Consider the following 17,676-nt stretch of genomic DNA (forward strand, 5'->3'; position numbering starts at 1 on the left):
CCCCCGACCTCCACCGGTAAGTTTCTTCATTTTTTTTTGTTTTTCGACACTCCCCCTCCGCCCCGGTTGTGCGCCGGGCCGGCGGCCCGTCGGTCCGCCTTTGTTTCTCGAAAGTCGGAGCCCGGAAGAAGGCCCCTCCCTGGTCCCGCCTTCGTTTTTAGCTTTAGGCCTCCAAAGATGTTGAGCCGCCCCTGTCCACCAGCCAATCGCTCTTGCAACTAATACTTCATTCTCTCCTAACAAATGGACAACTCCATTCTTCCGGTCCCTCTCCACTAGTTCCAAACTACCCACCATCACTTCCTCCCTCTCCATACTTCCAACCACCATCTACCATTCCTTTTACTTTCATCACTAACATTCTCAAGTATCCTTACCTTTGATGATTTCTTCATAGTCAATCACTACCATCCATTACTTTAACATGATGTTCATTATTCTAGCTCTAGGTTTAATTTTAATTTTTTAATGGTGGTATTTATAGTGGAAGTCATTGCATATTAAAAACACAAGAAGCATGCAATGTGAAAAAGATAGGCAAATTGCTAATGGAGACTTAAAATTAAAATTTTTAATAGTTGGGAGTCTTGAAAATTTGATATGTTTCCATTATAATTTATATCAATCTATTAATTTGATATGATAAATTCATATATATATATATATATATATATATATATATATATATATATATATATATATATTGGATGCATGGGCATAAGCATGTTCACTATAACAAGTAATTTTTTGAAAATCATTAAGAGATGTGTAGAATGTCATAAAATGTGATCTCTTAGATTCTTATATTAATCAGGTGGATTTGTATAGATAGGCAAACATCAGTTACAAAACAAATTGGCTTTAATGTTAGTGTAGTTGGCTTGATTATAAGGAGTCAGATGATGATCTCCCAAGATGGAACTCGGTTGCGTGCTATTGTAGGTACCCACAATAATATCATTGACCAAATGCATCCGTCACTTTTCTAAAAAGATCATTAAAAAACTAGTACCTATGTAGATTCAGAACACTTATCAACCTTGTCATTTCATGTTCCTGAGTAGTTCGACTTTAGGAAATATTTGAAAATTAAAAAAGGGTGGAGAATTAGTGAAATATTGCAAAAATATCCAAAAATTTCAGAGAAACAAGAACTTTAGCACTACCACGCTGCTGCATTGTTATATTGATGGGCATTGTTGGGGGATACCCACCGACCGACCGACCGACTATCGGAGGGCCCGACCGGCTGGCGGCCCGACTGACCGTCTCCGGCTGGCCGACCGACCGACTGACCGTCTCCGACTGGCCGACCGACCGACTGACGGGCATATCGACCGATTGACGGTCGGATCGCCCCGACTGAAAGCCGGGAGTGCCCGACTAACGGACGCTACTGACGGCTTTTCAATGGCCCAATCGCCGACTGGAGGTATGTCGGGCGTATCCCTCCCGACCGACCAAACCTAGAGGCCGACTCACATGAAACTCGCCGACTGACGGAGGAACCCGACGCCACTCTGCTGGCCACCGACCAAGGGTCGGCCGTCTCCTCCCATCGCCGTACAGCCGCCAGACCTTGTCAGCTCTGACACGGACATGCGGCACAGTTACCCAGGGGCATTGTCCCGCCGAGAGCGAGGTCAACCCTGGTGATTAGACGGCCACACGGCGACATGACATTTTCACAGCGGCTCTGACAGTCTACAGTGAGTTGACAGTTCCTCACTTGTCTGCGCCATTAATGACGGCGCCATACCATGCTCCACTATATATACCGGGGAAGGCAACAGTGCAAGGACCGATCCGCTCCGTCTCTCCCACATACGCAGGCTCGCTCCTCTCTTCCTCTCCCTCTCTCCTTCTCAGAGCTCTCTGTCTGCATTTCACTGTTGCCCAGTCACCTCTCTGACTTGGCCGTCGGAGGGTCCCCGCCGGAGCCGCCTCCGGTCAGTGCGGACTTCCTTTTGCAGGTGCACGCTTCCCGGCGATCGAGCAACGAGGCGATTGGCCGCAACAGATTGGCGCGCCAGGTAGGGGCATCAGCATGACAAAGACAAGAGCTCAACGATCGAGAATCACTGGGTCGGCAAGGCGCTCTTCCCGCCGGGAAGAAGCCTCCCCGCCCCCACCGGCGGCGGAGCCCAGCTCTCCGCGCCCTGCAGTGACTACGGAGGCCCAGATTGCGGCCATCGTACGGCAGATGACCGTACTGACCGACGCAGTCAAAAGCCTCCAGCAACAACCGGCGGCCCGACCTATGCCTTCCAGGAGCAGCCGCCGACGGCCGCGCCGACCCCTGTCGCCTCCAAGCGAGCGCTCTCAACAGCGCTCCCACGGAGAGGAGGAGGGGCGACCACGGCGCGACGACCGACGGTCTCAGCGGCCCTCTCCTTCCCCGTTGGAACGGGCGAGGAAGGAAAAGCGGCCGCGCACACCGTCGGCCTCTCTTTCAGAATCCTCCGGAGGCTCCACTCCTGGGGTCTCCCAGCATCGACGAGCGGACGACTACGAGCGACGGTTCGAGGAGATCGACCGCCGGCTCGCCCAACTGCAGATGGACGGCCAGAAGTCTTCGAACGACGTCGACTTCCAGACCGCCCAGCCTCTCTCTCGACTGGTCCTCGATGAGCCGATTCTCAGTCGGTTCAAAATGCCGAACGTGGAGCCATACGACGGCTCCACCGACCTAGTCGACCACCTCGAGAGCTATAAAGCTCTCATGACAATTCAAGGGGCAACCGACGCTCTTTTTTGCATCGGCTTCCCCGCCACACTTCGCAAGGCTGCCAGGGCTTGGTACTCCGGTCTTCGATCGGGCAGTATCCATTCCTTTGCGCAGCTCGAGCACTCGTTCGTGGCCCATTTCAGCACTAGCCGAAAGCCGCCGCGAACATCGGATAGCCTTTTCTCCCTCAAGCAGGGGGAAAACGAGATGCTCCGACACTTCGTGACGCGATTCAACGCGGCCACGCTCGAGGTACGGGACCTCAACGAAGACATGGCAGTTTCAGCCATGAAGCGGGGCCTGAGGTCGTCCCGATTTACTTATTCTCTGGACAAGACCCTCCCCCGAACATATGCCGAGCTACTGGAGCGCGCATACAAGTATATGCGCGCGGACGAAGGAGCGTCCGACCGACGCTTGGTCGAGCCCAGGGGTCCGAAGGAGAAGCGAAGAAAAGGTCGGGAGCCCGCCGAACCAAGCAGGCCCCCGGCCGATAGTCGGCTTTCTCCACCCCGACGGATCCAAAAATCACCCCACTGACAGACTCCGAGGTCGGTGCGTCCCAGGTATGACTCCTACACTCCTCTCTCCACTCCCCGTGCGCAGATCTTGATGGAGATCGAAGGGGAAGAATACCTGCGACGGCCTCCGCCTCTGAAGGCAAAGGGCCTCGACCATCGAAAGTACTGTCGGTTCATCGGAGCCACGGCCACGACACCGAGCAATGCATCCAGTTGAAGGATGAGATCGAAAATCTCATCCGTCGGGGGTATCTCGGCAAATTTCGAAAAGGTCCGCCGACCCGACCGACTGCCGATCGACGACCCCAGCCGACTGAAGAGGCGCCGACTAACCCGCCGACGGCTGGAGTCATCAACATGATCTCCAAGCGACTGGGATCGGGGACGTTTACAGGGGGGGAGCCGACGAAAAAGCCGCGCCCGGACGACGTGATTACCTTCTCAGAAGACGACGTTCGGGGCATCCAGACTCCCCACGACGACGCTGTTGTTGTGTCGGCGACAATAGCCAATTATGATGTAAAACGAATTTTTGTTGATAATGGAAGTTCGACAAATGTTTTGTTTTACTCGACCTTCTCTCGAATGCGACTACCGACTGATCGACTTAGTGGGGTCTCCACGCCCTTGATCGACTTTGCCGGAGATACCGTCACGACAGAAGGAGAAATCACCCTGCCCGTGACGGTCGGTACCGAACCACGGCAAAGCACAGTCTCCCTCATCTTCGCGGTCGTCCAAGTTCCTTCGGCCTACAATGCCATACTCGGGCGACCCGGACTGAACGCCCTCAGGGCGATCGTCTCGACGTACCATCTCCTTGTTCGATTTTCGACCAAAAATGGAGTCGGGGAGATGCGCGGAGATCAACAGCTCGCCCGACGATGCTTCCAAATCTCCGCCCAAAGCGACGAGACAAAGGATCCCCTGACAATCGACAAACTGGATCAACGGGAGGAGGAAGAGCGGGGTTCGCCGGCCGAGCAGCTCGAGGCGATCCTGATAGGAGAAAATCCCGACAGAAAAGTTTGGATCGGGTCTCAATTGCCGCCACCGAACGCCACCAACTGGCGGAGCTGCTGACGGCCAACGCCGACATATTCGCATGGTCGGCGCGGATATGTCGGGCATCCCTCCAGAAACAATTACTCACCGACTCAACATCGACCCGACGATGAAGCCGGTGAGGCAGAAGAAAAGGTCCTTCGCCCCAGAAAGGCAGAAGGCCATTGACGAAGAAGTGGACAAGCTGCTCGAAGCAGGCTTCATTCGGGAATCCACGTATCCCGATTGGCTCGCCAATGTCGTCATGGTCAAGAAAGCCAGCGGGAAATGGAGGATCTGCATCGACTATACCGACCTCAACCGAGCATGCCCGAAGGATAGCTTTCCACTCCCGAAGATCGACCAGCTGGTGGATGCGACGTCCGGATTTCGACTGCTCAGCTTCATGGAGCCTTCGCCGGGTACAATCAGATCCGGATGGCGCTGAAGACGAGGAGCACACCGCGTTCGTGACCCCCAAGGGCCTCTACTGTTATCGGGTATGCCCTTTGGATTGAAGAATGCCGGCGCCACCTACCAGCGACTCGTCAATAAGGTCTTCAAAGACCAGATCGGGCGCAACATGGAGGTATACGTGGACGACATGCTGGTAAAGAGCACGCAGATCCCGGACCATGTTCAGGATCTCGAGGAGACCTTCCGCACCCTTCGACGACACCGAATGAAGCTCAACCCGACCAAATGCGCCTTCGGGGTGACCTCGGGGAAGTTCTTCGGATTCCTCGTTTCTCAGAGAGGGATCGAGGCCAACCCTGAGAAGATAAAGGCGATCCTCGACATGCGTCATCCGAACACCAAGAAGGAGGTCCAGCAACTGAACGGAAGAATCGTCGCTCTTAGCCGATTCATTTCCCGATCAGCTGAAAGGTGCCTCCCGTTCTTCAAGACCCTGCGCCAGGCGAACGGTTTCTCTTGGTCGGATGATGCGAACAGGCCTTTGAAGACCTGAAAAGTACCTGGCTTCCCCGCCGCTGCTCGTAAAGCCGCAGTCGGGGAGACCTTGTATCTCTACTTGGCCACATCTTCTGAGGCGATCAGTTCGGTGCTCGTTCGGGAAAACGAGTGCCGAACCCATCAGCCCATCTACTACACCAGCAAAGTGCTCCACGGCGCCGAAGCAAGATACTCGGAGACGGAAAAGATGGTTTTCGCCCTGACCGTCTCCGCGCAACGGCTCCGACCATACTTCCAGGCCCACGCCATCGTGGTACTCACCAACCAGCCCCTGAGGGCCGTACTGCGCCGACCCGACACATCCGGACGACTCGCTAAGTGGGCAATGAAGCTTAGCGAGTTCGACATTCAGTACCGACCGAGGCCTGCCTTGAAGGCTCAGGTCTTGGCCGACTTCATCGCTGAATGCCCGACGACCGACCGAAGGTCGGGAGCTGAAGGCCCGGGACGAGATTCGGTCTCTGAGCCAGACCCGATCTCCACCTGGGTACTTCACATCGACGGAGCCTCCAACGCTCAGGGAAGCGGGGCCGGGCTCCTGCTCACGAACTCGGATGGGGTAGTCACCGAATACGCCCTCCGGTTCGACTTCAAGGCCTCCAACAATCAAGCCGAATACGAGGCACTCCTCGCGGGCTTGAGGATGGCGAAGGAACTGGGCGTCGACAGCCTCCGGGCATTCTCCGACTCTCAGCTGATCGTGGGGCAGGTCAAGGGCGACTTCGAGGCGCGAGATCCGACCATGATCAAGTATCTTCAGAAGGTAAAGGATCTCGTGGCCCGCTTCGGGCATTTCGAGATCTCCCACATCCCCAGGACGGAGAACGCCCGTGCCGACGCTCTCTCCAGATTGGCAACGTCGGCCTATGATTCTTTGGGTCGGACGTTTGTCGAAAACCTCCAACAGCCGAGCATCGATCGGGTCGAAGAAGTACAGCAGCTAACGTCTGAACCAAGTTGGATGGACCCGATCATCCAGTACCTGTCCGAGGGACCAGTCCCGAAGATCCCGCGGAGGCCAAGCGACTCCGATGGTCGGCGTCACAATATGTGATCATGGACGGCCGACTCTACAAGAGGTCGTTCTCCCTCCCTCTGCTCAGGTGCTTGGGACCGACCGACGCTGACTACGCCCTCCGAGAGGTTCACGAAGGAATTTGTGGGAATCACTTGGGGGGCAAGTCCTTAGCCTTCAAGGTCTTACGACAGGGCTACTACTGGCCGACCATGAGGAAGGATGCGGCAGAGTTGGTCCGAAGGTGCGAGCCATGTCAGAAGTATGCCAATATTCAGCACCAACCGGCCAGCCAAATCACTCCCATTGTCGCTCCATGGCCCTTCGCTCAGTGGGGAGTCGATATTCTCGGCCCCTTCCCACCGGCGTCGGGCCAAAGGAAGTTCATCGTTGTCGCCATCGACTACTTCACGAAGTGGGTCGAGGCCGAGCCCTTGGCGCAGATCACCGAGCGGAAGATGGAGGACTTCGTCCAAAAGTCCATCATCTTCAGGTTCGGATTGCCGCACACCATCATCACCGACAACGGACGGCAATTCGACAACCAAGACTTCAAGGACTTCTGCGCCAGGTTCCACATCCGTCATCGACTAACTTCAGTCGGGCACCCACAGTCCAACGGTGAGGTTGAGGTGACGAACCGAACCTTGCTCCATGGACTCAAGACCCGACTGAACGAAGCCAAAGGTCTCTGGGTCGACGAGCTGGGCTCCGTCCTATGGGCTTACCGAACGACCCCCCGTGTCCCGACCGGAGAGTCGCCGTTCAGTTTGGCCTACGGGACAGAAGCTGTGATCCCGCTCGAGATTGGCCTGCCGTCTTCAAGGGTCGAGCAGTACCACGAGCCGGACAACTCCGAAAGTCGGAGGGCCGACCTAGACCTTCTCCCCGAACTGCGAAATGAGGCTCAAATCCGAATGGCCTCATACCGACAGAGGGTCGCCCGGTACTACAAGCCAAGGTCAGACCAAAGCTCTTCAGGCCTGGCGACCTAGTCTTGAGGAAGGCGGAGGTGTCGAAGCCCTTGGACCAAGGGAAGTTGGCTCCCAACTGGGAAGGACCCTACAGGGTTGCTGACACCTTCGGCCGAGAGCCTATCGGCTGGAAACCCTTGAGGGAAAAACCATTCCCCGGACTTGGAACGCCGACAACTTGAAGCTGTATTGCCAGTGAATTCTGTAATTCAATTGTCGGAATACATGTCAGTTTGAAAAATTGGAGTTCTAACTCTTCCACTACCGGTCGGCGTTCAGCCCCACGCGCCGACGCGGATCTGGCACCGACGACACATCGGCCCCTTACACGGACCGATGCATCTACAACGACGGGAGTCAATACTCCTCGAGACTTGTCGGACCTCCACAAAGGGCCGACGGACTCTTATGAACGGGAGTTCATGCTCCCTTACGGTCGAATTTTCGGGCAGAATCCGTCGGCCGACAGGCCGATCGGGCCCGACCGAAGAAAGGCAAAAAGCCCACGCGACTATTGTCGCGACTTCCGACCGAGCTACGGCCGGTCGAGGGATGTTCGGCTTACCACCGTCTATCACACGACGCGACCTTTGTCGCATCTACGACTTGCCGACCGACCAACGGCCGGCTGAACGACATTCGGCTTACCACCGGACGTCGGAAAACATCGAACCCGACGCAGGGGTATGGGACCCGACTTACTATCGTTTCCCCGACATGCGCCGGACGCGACTTCGACTGTCGGAACCCGACCTAAAGTCGGACACATTTTACTCTCGGGGCTGAACAAGTTGCTGAAGCCCTACCGACTTATGCGAGTTGGTGACTTGACAAGTCAGCGACTAACGTTCGACATTGCAGACATGTTCGGCATTGCAAACAGGGGGAGAAGGCAAAAGAAGAATTCATTCAAGACTTAAAGAAATTTTTCCATAAACAAAGGAAAGTCTACAAGGTAAAGGCCGGAGCCCGATTACAATTCAAAGTAAAACAGAAGACAAAATAAAACCGACTAATCATCGGAGTCGACGTCCTCCATTGGACGACGATGCGAGTTGGTCGGAAGATCTGCTCCGACTCAGCCATCGGAGCCGACTGGTCTTCGGCAACCGGCTCTGCGACGTCTTCGGCTTCCGCCCTGGTGGAGAGACCATCCGACGCTGGTCCGGCCGTCTCCTCCGCAGCTGGGGCCTCCGACCCTGGCAGAACCACGTTGCTGAGGTCAAGTTCGGGGTACAAGCTCCGAACGGCTTCCCGGCATCCTCGTACCCGACTTGGTACGAGAGGTAGCCGCTCTCGAGGAGCTCTTCGCGGTACTCCTCTGAGTCCCGGAAGACCTCGACCGCCCGACCCAAAGCCACCTTCGCCGACTCTGATTCGGCTTTGGCAACGTCTGCGTCGGCCTGAGCGGCGGCATGGCCCTCTTCAGCCTTAGCGAGGTTCTCGAGACTCGCCCGAAGTTGCTCGCGCTCGCCCTCCAACTCTTTGCCGACACTGTCTCGCTCGTGTCGGAGCCGACGGATGGTCCGGGACTTCTTGGCCGCGTCATCCTTCGCCGACTTGAGCTCCGACTCCAGCGACGCCTTGGCCTCCTTGAGTCGGAGATCTCCTCCAAAATTGGGAGACCTCCCCCTCGAGTCGGTTCTCCCGGTCGACCGACTGTTGAAATTGGTCGAGAAGGATGGCCTTCTCGGCTTCGAGGCCCGTGACCTTATCTCTCCAGGCCGCGCGCATTCCCCAAACTTCCGATATCCGGCCTCCAGCTCGGATATGTTGAAGACCAGCTGCACAAAAAGAGCCGACTGTTAGTAAGCCGAACTTGCGATGCGCGATTAAAAACAGAGGGAAGGAAGCTTACCCGGATCATCATCGGATAAAGGACGACAGCATGTCGGAGACACGCTGGTTCTTCATCGCTTCGATGTCGGCAGGAAGGAGGAGTGCTTGGCATAGTCTCCTGGCCAAGTCGTGGTTGGCCAGGCCCGACGCACCCTCGGGAAGCGGAAAGTCGGCCGACCCACCCGCCGACCGACCTTCGTCACCCGACGCCATTGGGGCCTTACCTCGGCTTGCCGTCCAGGCCCTGACGTCGGAGATAGACGGCAAGCTCGAGCCCGACCGAGTCTCGGCAGACGGCGCGGCGGTGGCATGCGTCGGCAGCTCAGGTTCGCGGACTTCCTCCCGAACCTCCGGAATCTGCTGGGCGGTCGGCGTGCCCCCGGCAGAGTCAGCCGCTCGACGGTCGGGCGAAGCAGCTCCCCCGACTGACGATCCCTCGGATGGGACATCAACAAGCACTGTCGGCACCGACAGTGCGATCACCGGCTCCGCCTCCGACCCGGCTGGTTCGCTCGGCGGAACCATGCGGGGCCTCTTGGGAGGCTGCGACGGTCCGGCACCTGCCGTCGGCCTCTTCCTCACGGCGTGCTGACGTATGTCGGCTGCGACAGTCGCATCCTCGGCGGCATATCTGAAAAAGACGACGAAAGTTAGAGCTAAAGAAGAAGACAGAAAAGAAAATGAAGATGTCGGGAGAATGCAAACCGACCTAAATGGGGGACCGGGCTAAGGCCGGCTCGTACAAGGCCTGCTCGGTGACGAGCTCGCTCTGCTTCGGCACCGAGATATCCTTTAGCCGATGGAAGTCCTCCCGATCATCGGCCTCCACCCGACTGTTTCTCATTTGGATCGGTTCGGGGGTTCCCCCAACGGACTGGAAACCCCCAAGGGCAGAGGACGACGTGAAGAAAAACTGGTTCTTCCATCCGTGAATGGATGTTGGAAGACCAGTAATGAAAGAGAGCCCTTTCCGAGGAATGAAGTACCACCACCCTCGGGCTTTAGGGTGAGGGCGGAGGACAAAGAAAACTCGGAAAAGAGAGATCCGAGGTTCGGTCGGCAAAAAGCCGACACAGGAGGGCGAAGCGGGGCCCGGGCCTTTGACCCGGTAAACACCCCGCCCCTCACGGTTTTGCCCCGCAAAAGGCGCCTCACGTGGGAGAGAGAGGCTGGCAATACTTAAGCAGTAGCCTCTTTTGTAAACTTCCGGTATGGGACTTTCGGGCTCGAAGCCCCCGATGCCCATCCACAACAGAAGCCCCCCTGCAAAGGAGGCTACTGCGCGGATAGGGGACGGGTTCCCACAGACGGCGCCACTGTTAGAGCACTACTACCCAAGTCGTACCAACCCATCGCCCCTCACCAATCGTGAGGTATTGTCCGCTCTGAAGCGGGGCCCGGGCCTTTGACCCGGTAAACACCCCGCCCTCACGTTTTGCCCCGCAAAAGGCGCCTCACGTGGGAGAGGAGGCTGGCAATACTTAAGCAGTAGCCTCTTTTGTAAACTTCCGGTATGGGACTTTCGGGCTCGAAGCCCCTGATGCCCATCCACAACAATTCCTAATCACCCTTGTCGCAATGGCGTGCAGCATATACTTAAAGAACACGTAGGCCAAGGATCCAAGCTCCTACAAAATAAAAACTAGACAAAGGAATCAATCCACCAATCAACGTCGCCAAATAGAATAAGCAACATCACCAAATTTAGTGTATACCCCTTCTTTCTGTAGGAAAAAGGACATCAATATGTACGGCCATATATACGCCTTCAAGTTTAAGCTTAGGGGCAGGGCTCATCATGGGAGCAGGAGGGAGTAAGTTGAATGGTTTCTTTAGCATTAGAGGGAGTAGGCATAAAAGAATAAGGGTTGTGGCTCCATTAACCCCCAAGGGTTACTTTCCAGTGTGTGTAGGCCTAGGCAATAAGTACAAGCGGTTTATGATCCACACTACCATGCTTGGAGATCAGACTTGTTAGAGCTCCTCTGCATATCAGCAGAGGAATATGATTCTCTAATCCAGGTGTGCTGAAAATTCCATATGATGTGAAGCGCTTCGAAGAGGTGTTGCGCATGAAGAACAAGCATCAAACACTAAGGATCATGATAGCCTAATCTTTGATGTCATGTTCGGTACTTACATGTAGATTTTGAAAGCTGATTAGTATTGTTTGTGTAACTCCATTTATGGTTTGTTGAGTTGTTTCATTATGTGAATTTATAGTGAAGTTACCGATCCTTTTGCAGATGAAGAATCTCCTTTTGTATAAACATAAATATGAATTTAGTCGATCCTAGAACGACAAAGCAAGCATTTCAAGACCAAAATCACTATAAATCCATGTAAGAAACATTCAAATGCTCACATGTCGGAGATGGTGTTGAGTGAAACATTTGACCGAGCTTATCATTAACGAAATTTTTGGTAATTTCTATCATAATCAATGAAAAGTTTTTTTTATAATAGTGGCGAGCTGCCTTTTTCTTATGTATTTAAGCAGGAGTTTAGTTGTGCAGTGGGATTTTTTCATATTATGTGGACACCCTATGGTTTTTCACTTGTAATCCATTTCATGGAATTTTTTAGGATGTTTGTTTCGCAACTGAAGTCTGAATCGAAATGGATATCAGGTGGCTATTCCCCAATGTTTGGTTCATGATCAAAATGAGAATGGAATTTGAATAGTATGTGAGGATTAGATTTTAGAGGATTGGTACAATTTCTGTCCTTTTTTAGAATCGGAATAGGAATGAGACTTTCTTCAACTAAATAGCTAGAATGCAAGTTACTTTTTCCTATTTCCATTCCCGAACCTAATTTCTCCCAATCAAATATATCCTTAATTACTATTTATCCAGCATTATTGAAAAACAGAGCTCACACTACCTTTCTTGCATTGTTCCAGCAGCACAACCAATATGGTTGGCACAAGCCTTATGTTTGATTACAATCAAGACTCAATCTTCTTCCATCATAGTCAGGACATTAACTATTGTCCATCATAGTGAAATGAAGTGATATGTTACCGGTTATTCTAATATGTAACCAAGCCATGCATCCACGCAAAGAATAGAACTGGTAGAGTCTGTATTGAAAAATCATTTATTTCTTGTTTGATCTGATGCCGTAGCTCCATATAAAACTCCATTAATATTTTTTCTTGAACGATGAACACAGCATGCAACTTTGGCAGGTATATCAGCAAATAGAACTCGGCTCCTTTGCCGCGTGCGTGATGCATTTGTTGGAGAGAATTCAAAAAAAAAAAACTTAAAATTTTTTAAAAATTTATTTCAAATATTTTAATTTTATTTTTTCAATTTTATTATTTAAATATTTTAATTTTTTAATTATCATGATTTTAATTTTTGACTATTGGGTTCCTAATTATCAAACAGTCATGTGCATTTAATTATTTTTATTTTCTGATCATTGGGCTCTTTAATAAAGGTTATGACTATTGGGCTCCTTATTAAGACCTTAATAAGTCAATAAAAACACCAACGGTAACAAACGATTATATTGATTGGCTATAAAAAGATCCTCTCGGGATTTAATCCAGTAAACCATCTAAGAGTCTTTTCTTCTTCTTCTTTCTAAACTTTTTATTTTTTACTATAATATTTTTTCTACTTTTGTTAGCATTGAAAAAGTCTTATCAACCTCTTTCACGGTTATGCTTGCAGCGAAGGATACTGATCGTATCTTGGGATGATATTTTTGGATATTTTCTACATGAGATACAGAAATATGCCTTAGGACAGTGCCTCGCATTCTTCTGATTTGATAATTTTTTTATTTCTTATTATTTTATAAGTTATTTATAATTTTTCTATAACAAAATTTTGTTATATTTTGTTTAGTCTTTTAAATATATCAAAAATTCTTTAAGTTATGTTTCAACATTTTAAGGCAATTTCTAACTCTCTAGTGAGATTAGACTCGAGAACTTTGCCCCAAGATACAACCGGATACCTCTTTTGTGGGCATGACCTAGGAAAGGATGACAGAGCTTCAGTCTAATAGATGAAAGATCAGAAAAATGAATTAAGGAAAGGTTGAAAGAAGAGAGCTTTAGAGGGAAATAGGAAGAGATTAGATAAGAAGAGGAGAAGAGAGAATCTTCTTGCATATATTAACCCCTCTACTACGGTCCAATTTATAGGCTCAAAGACTAGCTATTTGGGCTCGTCTAATGTTAAAACACATTAAACATGGAATTAATCGGACCAAATAGGAAGAAAATAATGGGCAAATACCAACAAAAAAAGAATTAATCAAGTGATTAACATTAAACAATGTTAATTGCATTTATCTAGAAATTAAATAAGGAAAAACGAGTAGAAATTAAATGAGGAAAATCAAATAATAAATAAAAAATAGAATAAATTAAAATACTTGGAGGGGTATTATAGAAAAATTATTATTTTTCCTGTTCCATTGATAATGGTGATCTATGTTTAACATTTGATTTTTTTTTTTTTTTTGACATCAATAGTTTCTAAGGGTTGCTCATAGGTATATGATTTATATAATCACATGAGAGGTATGATATGTAATGTATTGAATATTCATTATTCGGATTAAGTTATACTGTATTTGTTGTTATCTCTTTATCCATTATCTTTGAGATGTATGGCCTAAAAAAGGTTTAGATAGAAATAAGATCCTAGAGTCATCGAAGGGAGTAGGATTTTGCTTATAATAGACCTTCCAATAGTGGGAACCTAATCTTTGTGATAGGAGATCTCTTGAAGGATGTTCATGTGATAATAATAAGCTAATTGATTGGTTAGAAAGTATATGTGGTTTATTTGATATAAGTTATAGACTCCATTCTATTCCTATGGTGATTAGTACTTCTATATAGTGATTAGGAAGAGTTTATTTCTGAATAAGATTCGAGAGGTATTTCTCGAGATGTGATACTACACACATCTCTCGAAGAACTCACCTATATGAGAGTATCCGTACATAGCTGTGGATATGAGATTTGGACTATCTCTAGCAACTCTCATGAAAAATTAAGATACATGCGTAGAGTCACTAATGCACAGACTAGCGACGAAGAAACTTTGTACTATATATGTGGTACTTGAAGTTTGGAGTAAAGAAACGTTGTTCAAGACATAGTTCACTTCGTTTTCTTCAGATGAAAACTATTCACACTATATAAGTTAAGTCATCTATCCATTGCATAGTATAAGCACATAAAAATTTATACTATTTTATTTTTTATTATTTTAAAAAAAATTGAGTTTTGTAGGGGATTGTTGGAAAGAATCTAAAAAGAAAACTCATAATTTTCTTAAGATTTTCTTCAAATATTTTAATTTTATTTTTTAATTTTATTATTTAAATATTTTAATTTTTTATTATCATAATTTTAATTTTTGATCATTGGTTTCCTAATTACTAAATGGTCATATGCATTTAATTATTTTTATTTTTTGACCGTTGGACTCCTTAATAAAGGTTGTGATTGTTGAGCTTCTTATTAAGACCTTAATAAGTCAATAAAAGCTCCAATGGTCATAAAATGGTCATTGTTGGCTATAAAAAAGATTTTCTTGGGACCTAATTTAGTAAGTCATTTAAGAGATATCTTTTTTTCTTCTTTCTAAACTTGTTATTTTCTACTATAATATTTTTTTTATTTTTTTTGGATGCTGAAAGATTTTTATCAATTTTCTTCGTGATCGTACTTATAAGGTACTGATCGTATTTGGGACAGTGTTTTTGAATATTTTCTATATGAGAGATGAAAATATGTCTGAGGATAGTGTCTTATACATTTTGATTTGATAATTTTTTATTTTTTATTATATTGTAAGTTATTTATAATTTTTTTATAATATAATTTTATATATTTTTTAATTTTTTAAATTATATTAAAAAATTTTAAGATACGTTCCAATGACACCGCAGTGTGTGGTTGTCCATCACCGATAGGCAGCCAGCAAATGACACGTGCCATATATATAATATATAATATATATATATATATATATATATATATATATATATATATATATATGTGTGTGTTCCATATATTATTTTCTGGCCATCTATCATATAGCGGATGATAGTATGGTGCATCGCAGAAGATCCGTACTTCAGTAAATATAGTATTCCACCAATGAGAGATCAGTATAAAATAATATCCTGTTGTAGAAATGCCCGGTTGTATCCCGTTGACGAAACGAGGATCTCCCTCACGAGGTTCAATCGTCAACTAGATAGTTGACAGCAACTTCTTGGTGCCTGAGGTGGTGTTGATGTAACGGTTGATATGAGAACAACATTGTGGTGGTGGTGGAGAAAGGTATCGTCCGTGATGGGACTGAAGGATTAGTATAAAAAAAAAAATAAATGAGCTCTGGTCAGCTGCGGATCAGAAAAATTATTGGAGGGATGTCTGATCAAAATATCATCATTCAAAATTTTTTCAATATCATGTGATATAATAAAAAAAATAAAATATATAAATTAGCCACGAGAGAATTCATCTTTATGAAACATATAAATTTCACTATGAAAAAAATTTTTATAAGAGAATACCTCGTCCTCAATTCTTATACACTCAATTCTCTCTCATCTGAAGTTTTCCTCACAAAAACTCTCTTTCTTGGAAGACTCCTCCTGAATTCCTGAAGTGTCCGACGTCCGCTGTCCAGGAGCCCTAGTTTCTTCTCTCTCAGCGGCCTCACGCCTCTCTCTTTCTCTTCTCGGGTTTCGCACGGCATCCTCAGCAAAAAACTGAATCACACTCTTCTTCTTCATTGTTCAGGCCTTTTTATAGGGCTAAAACTCAATTAGATTAGGTTTAGAGTCATAATCAATCCATTAAGGCCCCAAACTGTTGGATCGTCATCGAGAACTCCCTGGGCCATCCGATTGTGACCGATCCATGAAATAGTATCGTGGACCGTGAGAAACGCCCACGCGGTCCACTGGCCCAGTCGTGACCGCCCGGTCCATGGTGGATCAGGGTACAGGCCCAGACAAGGCGTCTAGGCCTGGCCGACCCGCGCCCGTGCGCGGGTTCGTGCACGGGCTGGGCCACACGCCTGGTAGTGCATCCCGCACGTTGGCCCCACCTAGGCCGCACGTAGCCGCTGCTCCGCCGGCCCGCCGCGGCCACCGGCGGTCCTCCGCCACCTCGGGTCTCATACCTACTTCAAAAGCTCGTATCTTCTCCGTCCGAGCTCCGTTTGGGTGATCCTAGTCTCGTTGGACTCTATTTTTCATCGCGAACCTTGTTGTGGGCTCAATGTGGGCTGAATCTTGAGGCATTAAATCCTAACAATCTTCACCTCGACTCAATATTCGGCCTCCTCCAAACTTTCGAGATCTTCTGGATCTCCTCGCGCCCATGCCCTGAGGCAATCGCCTGCTGATCATGAATGGGCAAACATGGGAGGCGAGCCAGGCCGCTCGATCCCATCTCTGTCGTATTCTGTGCTCCTCCTGACCTTAGACCTACTAGGGTATCGTCCTGTGGCAATAGAATCTACCTTACGATGTCGCTCTCGTCCTTCCGAGTCTCTGTCTCGTGCCTGATCTGCCTCCACCTGGAGCTCCACCTCGCTCTAGGCTCCGTCTGGCTCCCGAAACTCACCTTGCACTGGACTCCCTGTCAGGTAATAATGCCCCTCTGCTCTCCTTCTTCCCCTCCAAGCATAATCCTATCGCTGCATAGCACCCTCAGGATTCCTCCACCAGCTACTGTCCTGTAGCCTCTCGAATCCAGTCTGCTAAGTGAGATAAGATTCCACATGAAATTGGGTATCTATCAGACCTCCCCAATCTCCTTACTGCACCATCATGTGTCCTCTAGCTGACCATCCCGATGCCTCTGATCGCACAGCTCGATCATCCGGCAGATATACAGTGCCCTAACTGTTCTCTAGAGAGTCAAACAGCTCATCTCTGCAACATACATGATAGGACATGCAGAATCTAATATCCACTACTGGAAAGAAGTAGATACCTCGTCAGATATTCTCTAGGACATCTCCATCTAAATCGCTGTCGGCCGTCGCTACAGCAGCCACCGTCCGATTTTTGAGTTGAGGGCAATCTCTGGCTAGATGCCCCAACTCTTCACACCGGTAACATCTGGTTTGCTCAAGTCCCTCCTGGACTTGGACCGCCCTCATTGCAATTTTCTGTCGCTCCGTCTACCGTCTCCTGCTCCTCCAGAAGCCACCAAAGTTGAGCTCCCGCTACCTGAGCTCGAAGTCGGGTTTTCACTCATGAGATCTCATTCTGGAGTATTGCTGCGGTGACCTCATCCATCTTGATAGTGCTCTTCCCCACTAGAAGAGCAGTCACAAGGACTCATACGAAGGGGGAAACGGCGCCAGCAAACCAGCGCTCTGGTCTTCTCCTCAACATTCTCGCCAATGCTACGGAGATCGATGAGGATCTTCTGGAAGTGGCTGAGATGCTCCTGCATGCTTTATCCCTCAGACATCCGCAGTTGGTAGAACTGTCTCCAGAGGAAAAGAGTATTGGTGGAGAGACTTCGCCATGAACAACTCTCGAGCTTCGACCACAGCACTGTTGGAAAAGTCT

Source organism: Elaeis guineensis, chromosome 5 (genome assembly GCF_000442705.2).
Source record: "Elaeis guineensis isolate ETL-2024a chromosome 5, EG11, whole genome shotgun sequence".
NCBI classification, from domain to species: Eukaryota; Viridiplantae; Streptophyta; class Magnoliopsida; order Arecales; family Arecaceae; genus Elaeis; species Elaeis guineensis.